This window comes from Coffea eugenioides, unplaced genomic scaffold (genome assembly GCF_003713205.1).
Source record: "Coffea eugenioides isolate CCC68of unplaced genomic scaffold, Ceug_1.0 ScVebR1_1297;HRSCAF=2123, whole genome shotgun sequence".
Lineage (NCBI taxonomy): Eukaryota > Viridiplantae > Streptophyta > Magnoliopsida > Gentianales > Rubiaceae > Coffea > Coffea eugenioides.
Genome location: NW_020861688.1, coordinates 23,641 through 31,789, shown reverse-complemented (window position 1 = coordinate 31,789; position 8,149 = coordinate 23,641). Strand labels below are relative to the sequence as shown.

Sequence of the window (8,149 nt, the reverse complement as noted above, 5' to 3'; positions counted from 1 at the left end):
TCTTAATTCGAGTACCGTTTTACATGAAAGTCGATATTTGTAGATGAAGACTTCCAGTTACTAAGTACAAGAATCATTGGAGTAGAATAATTCTTATTCTTCTTATTCTTTCTCTTTTATTTTTAGCAATGAAGTATATAGAGAAATAATAAAATTCCCTCTAAAGAATAATCATGAGAAAAGTGTGACACTTATTGACCATATTAATTTCTTAACTTATAAAATCAAATAAAAAAAGGAAAAAATTTCATCAAATATGCAAAATTTAGGCATAATTTTCTCTACTTTACTAGATATACTTTCCTACAAATGTAAAAAGTATAATCACATAATAGTCATTTCCAAATTAACTGAGAAAAGAAGTTTCAAAACCACATATATTTATTTCAAAAGGATAATTCACAAAATTTTATTTGTTTATTATGAATGTTATATATATATATATGCATAAGGTTTTGGAAAAATTTTGACAGAATCTCCCCTTAAAAGTGGACTAAACTCCCTGCCAGCAAATCCAAAATAAACAACAATTAAGCACAGGAAATATATTTTCAACTACTTGTCCACACATTAAGCATAAAAACTACTAAAAGTACCACACATTTATTCCCTCACACTTAGAATACACATTGTCCTCAATGTGTAGGGAAAGAAAAGAAACAAAAGAAAGAAACAAGTGACTCCCCAAGTGAGACGGCTGCGGTCCAATGAAGCCTTGAATCATGAGCCATCGACCGCTCAACCATCTACAATCAACGGTCTACTAGTAACTGCCACAAGTTCCAATATTCAATATAAGGAATGTAAGTTAAACATTCTTCAAACAAAAGATGAAAACTAACAAGCAAACAAGCAAGCAAAAGAAAAGCCATCCAATGGGGCTGCCTCAATCATCCTCTTCGTCGTCATCTTCATCATCATCCACAGGAGGTGGATGTAGACCTAAATGATCTTCAATGTGGTCCAAACGAACATCCATTCGGGCTAAATGATGCTCGATGTCAGCCAAGTGACCGAAAAGTCGCTGCCAATTGGTTTGTGGCGGAGGAGGAGGAGGTGCTGCAGTTGAAGGTCCAGCTTCCTCGCGACCATGTCTCTCCTTCGTTCTCCGCTCTTGAACAGGTCATGGAATTTTCCCTGTGCCAATACCAAGTCGACGGAGAGTAGTAATTGATAATTCAGCTCTCGATGGAACATTCTCTCACCTAATGCCTTCCAACCGAACCTCAAAAGCTAGAAAGATCAAAGTCAGTAGACGATGAAATGATAATTTGAAAGAAGTCGTCTTACGCCTAGCCGTAGACCAAATATGACTAATGATGATATTAGGCAGTGAAATGCGAGCATATGGAGACGTTCAGTTATGGAACATGTAATCAAGGAAGTAGATGTCACTCTTGCGGACCTACGTGTTCCCTGTCTTTTTAGGAATGACATTGTGAGCCATCATATAAATAATGAGACGATGGCGAGGTTCGAAAACATTAGCCAATATAGTCTCCTTCCTTGTAGAGCGAAAAGGTTGGTACTCAAGACCAAATCTAGCCATGGCCAATGATGGATCCCACCTCCTATTTGGGGGAACAAACTCCTTCTTCAAATCAACTGGACGTCCCTCATCCATACACCCTAAAATAGTAGCCAATCGTTGTTGTGACAAGATGATTCGTCTTCCACGCACCCATGACTCAACTATTTCACCACTATGGCGCGCCTTACTATCAATGTTGACGTAAAATTTTCGTACAAAATCAGGGTAGTAATAGTTGGGCAAGGTCAGAATCGGAGCCTACCTAAGCTGTGTGAAAGCTTCCGAGATGCGATGCACTATCTCAATCTGTGGACTCACGTGCATCTCGAACAAGAACTCCAAATTAGCATGCTTCTCATGCCACTCTTGATTCCTGCAATTATTGAAGCTAACACTATCAAAAACAGATGTCGCCGCTCCACGAGAGGTGCCCTCACCAGGCTGTCGGCGAACTAGTGGAGGAGAGGGTGACGTCTCCTCCTCAGTCGCTTCCATCTCCTCATTAGCCTCTCTCTGATCACTGTTGGAGGAGGAATATATTACTCTTCTTCCTCTTGGCATAGTACCTAAAAAAAATTACAATTATTCACATGTACTAAGACACAGTTCATAATTTGGTAATAAATATCCTGAATTGATCCAAATAACCTCAAATACATTTCCTCAAGTTTTAATCATTCAATTACTTACTTATAAGACCATACAAGAAGAGACATATTTTATGCCAAAAATTAACTAAAATCACCAATTTAAACAAGATATGTAACAAGTATAACTCAATCAGTGAAAATAGCATCAATCATGATTATAACAATCTATAATTAACAACAATAACGTGCAATTAGCTATAACCATGATTAGGTACAAATTAAATTAATTAACTCACAAAATCAACCAAATTATTCACTATATACAATGCACATGCTAAAACATCATCAACTAGCCATTATTAATCATAATCATTGTTTTAATCATAATCATCAACTAGCCATCATCAAATTTTTTAGTACAACTTTTCAAAAATTTAATTATAGCAGAAAGGGAGAAAGGACTGGAGGAAAGAAAATAGGACAAGAAAAAGAACAGAGAGCTTCGTTTGTTGGAGAAAAGGGAAAAACAGAGAGCAAGGAAAACCTGGAAAATTGAAGAAGGTCTTTGGGGAGTGAAACGCAAGGGAGTCAGAGAGAGGTAGACGAAGAGAAGAAGGGAAAACAGGGGAGGCTTGCGGCTGAGAAAGAAAAAAGAGAGAAAATCTGGAAAATTGGGGGAGAATTCAGGCAAGGTAAAATGAGAGAAAGCTGGGGGAGAAAGGAGGTTTGGCAAAGAAAAAACTGGAGAAGGGACCTCTTTCTCCCTTTTTCCAGCTCTGTTTTCTTTCTCAGCCGCAACCACCCTCTCTCAATCTCTCTCACCTCCTTCCTAGTCCTAAACCCTCTTTTTCCTCTACCTCCTTTGCTCCCCCTCTAACTCTTGCCCTACCTCAGTTTTCTTCTCCTAGTTTCCCCTTAGGAATTTTTTTTTGGTTCTTTTCTTTTCTTTTTTTTTTTGTTTTCCGCCTTTTCCTCCTACTGCCCAGCTTCCTTCTTTTTCTTTTTCCTTTTGCTTTTTTATTGTTTCCATTTGTCATATTGCATGTGTCCCACTTGTCATTTTTCTTTATTTTTCTTTTTCCTTTTTCCCTTTTTTATTTTTTCTTTTTCTGAAATTTAGTGTAAAAAAATGCTTTTAAAAGAAAAGAAAATGATATACCAAAAATGATGAATCTTGGTTTAGTTTCCATATGTGGTTGCCGTGGTTGGAATTCCGGCGAATTGGCTGGCCTTGGTTAATTGCTTTGGTTTTTCCATCCAAAATTTGAATGATTTCTCCATCCCGGATTATAAGCGTTCGAATAGGGGTTATTTTGAGTATTATGATTGTAATTATTGACAAATTGTACCTGCTCAGAATCAACACATTTATTAGCATCATGTTCACCTCCACATATAGAGCAACAATCTACCTGTGCATTAGATGAACTTGGACCAACTCCACCTTGTCTACTTAACAACTTTATCAAATTATTCATTTGAGCACTCAACATATTGAGAATGTCCATTTCTATCATACCTGCGTGACGTCTTATATTACTTCTCTCATTGGCCCATTGGTAGTTATTTGCGATCATTTCTTCTATCAAATTCTGAGTTTCTTGGGGTGATTTACCCATTAAATCTCCACCTGCAGCTGCATCAATCATAGTTTTAGTAGAAAAAGTTAAACCATTATAGAAAGTTTGTACGATTAGCCAATCGGGCAGTCCATGATATGGACATTTCCGAAGCAAATCTCTAAATCTTTCCCATGCCTCATATAATGATTCACTCTCTAGTTGGCTAAAACTAGTGATATCCATTCTAAGTTTAGCAGTCTTATCCGGTGGAAAATACTTATTCAAAAATGCTCTTGATAAATCATCCCATGTAGTAAAAGTGTTAGGAGCATAAGAGTGTAGCCAAAGTTTAGCCTTATCTCTTAATAAAAATGGGAACAATCTTACCCTTATAGCATCATCACTAACTCCATTTATTTTAATGGTATCACATATTTTCAAGAATGTAGCTAAGTGTGAGTTAGATCTTCTACAGCATTACCTCCAAATTGAGATTGTTTTACCATTTGGATAAGTGATAGTTTAATTTCAAAATTATTAGCATTTACCGTAGGCCTTGCTATGCTTGTTTGAGATCCTTGTGCCCCCGTTAGAGCAAAATCTCGTAGAGCTCACCTATTTGCTTCATTTTCTAGCATCTTTTCTTCAAACGATAGCTCTATTAGGATTTTCTCTATCGGTTGCCAAACCTTTTGTTCCTCTTGCTGTGGTATATGCCTCCTTTGTCTACGTATTGTCCTCTCAATTTCTGGATCGAAAGGTGTAACTTCCCGAGATGCCCGGTGCATACATTACAAACAGAAATAAGAGAGATTATGCAGTTTCAATTGTCAAAAACTGATTTAAATGCAAAATTTAACTATAACCAGCTTAACTAACAAAAAAAATAAGGCTGTCTAAATTAATAGAGATGATCAGGTCCTAATATTGCCGCTCCCCGGCAACGGCACCAAAAACTTGACGAGTTTTTAATGTAAGTGCAAGTTAAATCCGAATTTATATCCGTTGACTGCAAGTATACAGGCCAAAATCGTAATGTAGGGTATGTATCGAGTCGATCCCACGAGGAGCAACTTAAACAATTACTAGATCCTTATTTACTCTATTATTTAGACTCACAATATATTTGAGCAAAAAATTCAGAATTAAATCTGACTACAATCTTTTTGCTATCTAAAATCCTTAGCTAGATAATTGCAATATCACAAATGGAGAAAAATTCACCAAATACTTGAATCTAGGGATGTAGATTCCACTTATGACACAAATGATCCAAATGAATGATTTTAACACTTGTTACTACTCTTGTTTAACCAGGGATTCATTTCCAAAATTGCCAAAACTTCATTCTCATGATAAAATTGATCTAAAACAGCTTGGTTCTTCCTAATCTCTTGGTGAAAACTAAAACTGCTCTTGTTCATGCGTGAAATGCAGATTTAATCCACTTGAATGTATTTCTATTCTCATGAATATACAACTCAAACTTCACTCATATTATTCCATTGTTTTTACTATTTCTCAATGAGTAATAACAACTATAAACCTGCTATTGGTGATCAAACAACAAGTAATCAAGCATACACAAGTGGACAAGTTAATACAAGATACAACAAGTATAAATCACATTCAACTCATATCACTTGGCCATAAGTTTCATCTACTCCCTAGATATAGAAATTTAGCTACTCATTGATGATATAATAATCAAACTCATAACTTCATTAATGGAAAACGTCTCAGTTTACAAGTACAAGAAAGATAAAGAAAAGCTTAGCCAAGTAATGGTGAAGCCCTCCAAGAATCTGCTATGTCTTGTACTAGATGATTACAAGATGAAACCTCCATGTGTTCCTGCAAAAGTTACTAGCTAGAGAGAGTTTGCTATCAGAAAATCAGGCTACGTATGCTTCTCTGACCTCCCTTGTTTCTCTACATAAAAACTGCTCAAAAGCTCTTTTTTTTATTGTCAAGTCAAATTCCACCTCTTGATTCCCAAATCTGAAATTTGTTAAGATAGTCAATAACAAAGGTTTTTGACTTGACAATAAGCCATATTGTCTGCCCTTTCGTATTCTGAAGCATGTGCACTGAATTCTCTTGCAACTTATAGCTGGAAAGTAATATGAACACAAGAGAAATGGCTAAGTAAATTACAGAATTTCGGCTACAAAACGCGATTTGAAAAAACGTGGGTTCAATCCACGTTTTGCTGACTCGCGTTTTCAACTCTGTGAAATTGGCCTCGCTTCAACTGTGATTGTCTATATGATGGAGGCCGAACTAGCTTTCGTGCAAAACAAAAAAGTTGTAGCTCTTTGAATTAGTTTTACAATGCTTTAAGAATCATCTAAATCGGAGTTTTGTAAACTGAGATATGATCGAAATACCAACAACTGGTCAGTCCCTTATTTCATTCTCGTCCATAGAATGCAGGTTCTGTATTTCGACCTTTTCACCAAGAAAATAGCAGAATCAGATTTTGATGTCTTCATACCAAATATAGGTCTATCTCTTAGCTTTAACATGGTATAAAGATCATCTCAATCTGATATGTGTAGCTCCACATATAGTCGAAATACATAAATGTGTCAGTGTTGTTCTCACTCGCATTTCTTCACTTCACTTCATTTCTTCTTTATCACTTACATTTATCACCAATTATCCATTTTTCACCTCAATTGACATCCTTTGCTGATTGAATCATTAATCCTGCATGAAAATGAAGTTTTTACTATTAAAATCAATAGAAATTCAATATTAGCCACTTTAACATAAAATGTAGATTTTTACCAAAACCTAGTTATTTTAGTTATAAAACTAAATAATCAAACCAAAATTAACTAATAGAATGCATTTAAAAATACGTAAAATAAACCCTTATCAATGGTATTAATAGATTAGATATTATTACTACATATAAACAAGCACATATTATCTTTCTTCCTTCTGAAGAGAGTAGTAGATGTCATTTACTAAGCAACATCAAAACTAATTATATAATCCTCAAGTTCATTGGATTGATTTGCATAGAGAATATATGTGGACAGCTATTTGAATGCCAATAATACATGTTCCATATACTGTGTGCATAAATGATGCTATTCTATAAGAATATCATGGGGTATTTTGAATGTGAATTGTTATAGTTTAATCCTAATTATTATTTGTAATATGATAACTCATATTATTAGAAATTGTGGCTCTATTTGGATTGACAATTTTTTTAAATGCAAGATTTTTCATATATAATATTATCGTAATACACTTCCAAAAACACTTTCAAAAAACACCTATCCATACAAATCTCAAATGTAACTAATAAATAAATAAAAAACAATCACCACCCATGGTCGCCCCTCTCCTTCCTCCTTCTTTATCTTCCTCTCTCTTCCCTCTCTCTCTTTTTCCCCCTTCTTCCTCCTCCCTTCTCTCTCCTTTCCTCCTCTCTCTCTGTGCGTCTGCCACCCTAGACCCTTTCCCTCCCAGTTATGACTAAAGTGGGAGAAAGAAAGAGGAAGAAGAGAGGAGGTAGGGGTGGCAATGGTGGTTGGTGGTGGTAGTGGGTGATGATGGTGGGTGAATCTTTTTATTTGTAAAAATACCCCAAAAATATTTAAAATTCTATGAACACCTTAATGAACAACTAAAGTAACAATTTTTCTATATACATCGCTACAGTAAAATTTATGAAAAATAGGTCAAAAATGTCTAATCTATATGGAGCCTAGATACAATATGAGGCATTAAAAGATTATAATAAACTATAAGAATTCAACACCTCTGATAATAGATGAGTTGTCTTACTATCTCACTAGCAACTTCTTAAAATATACCCTAAGAAATTTTAATACTAAGTGGAAAGATCTTAGATAGGCATATCTAAGTATGTATATATTAAAAGTTAAATTCTGCTAACAAGAAAATTATTAATCACAGTAAAGTTGATATATATTTTATGCTCTAAATTAACGTGAGATTAGAATAGTAATTCCAATAATTATATGAACACATACATATAAAGGTGTATTCACCTATTTGACTCTTTTCTATATTGGTTATGATACTTTTTGATAAGTGTGTATTTTGAGTGTTTAAGTGTGTTTATTATTTAGTTTTAGTGTGTTTTATTTATTTTTATAACTAATTAACTAGGTTTCTAGTGAAATTTACATTTTACGGTTTAAGTGTGAAAAATTGCATTTTTATGTGTTTAAAGTAGTGAAAATTTCGTATTTTTGTAGGTTTTAATGATTCAATTACAAAATGGAGTAAATTGAGAAGATATTTGGATGATTGTTGATGATTTGAAGTGATTTAAAGAGAATATGAAGTGCAAAATATTCAAAAGATGAAATGCAATCAAGTATAAAAGAAGAAATGTTTGATAGCTTTGACACCTTTCGATATTTCGGCTATATCTTGAGTTAAAAATATCAGATTGGGGTGATTCTTGAGCTATTTTG

At 34.5% G+C, this 8,149-nt stretch overlaps 1 non-coding gene across 1 annotated transcript; it reads left to right on the top strand.

Annotated features, from left to right (window-relative positions):
- The first annotated feature begins 3,828 nt into the window (after positions 1–3,828).
- Positions 3,829–3,935, top strand: LOC113755194. The gene has a single exon (XR_003465600.1). It is a non-coding gene; the product is annotated as a small nucleolar RNA R71 (small nucleolar RNA).
- Positions 3,936–8,149: the final 4,214 nt, after the last annotated feature.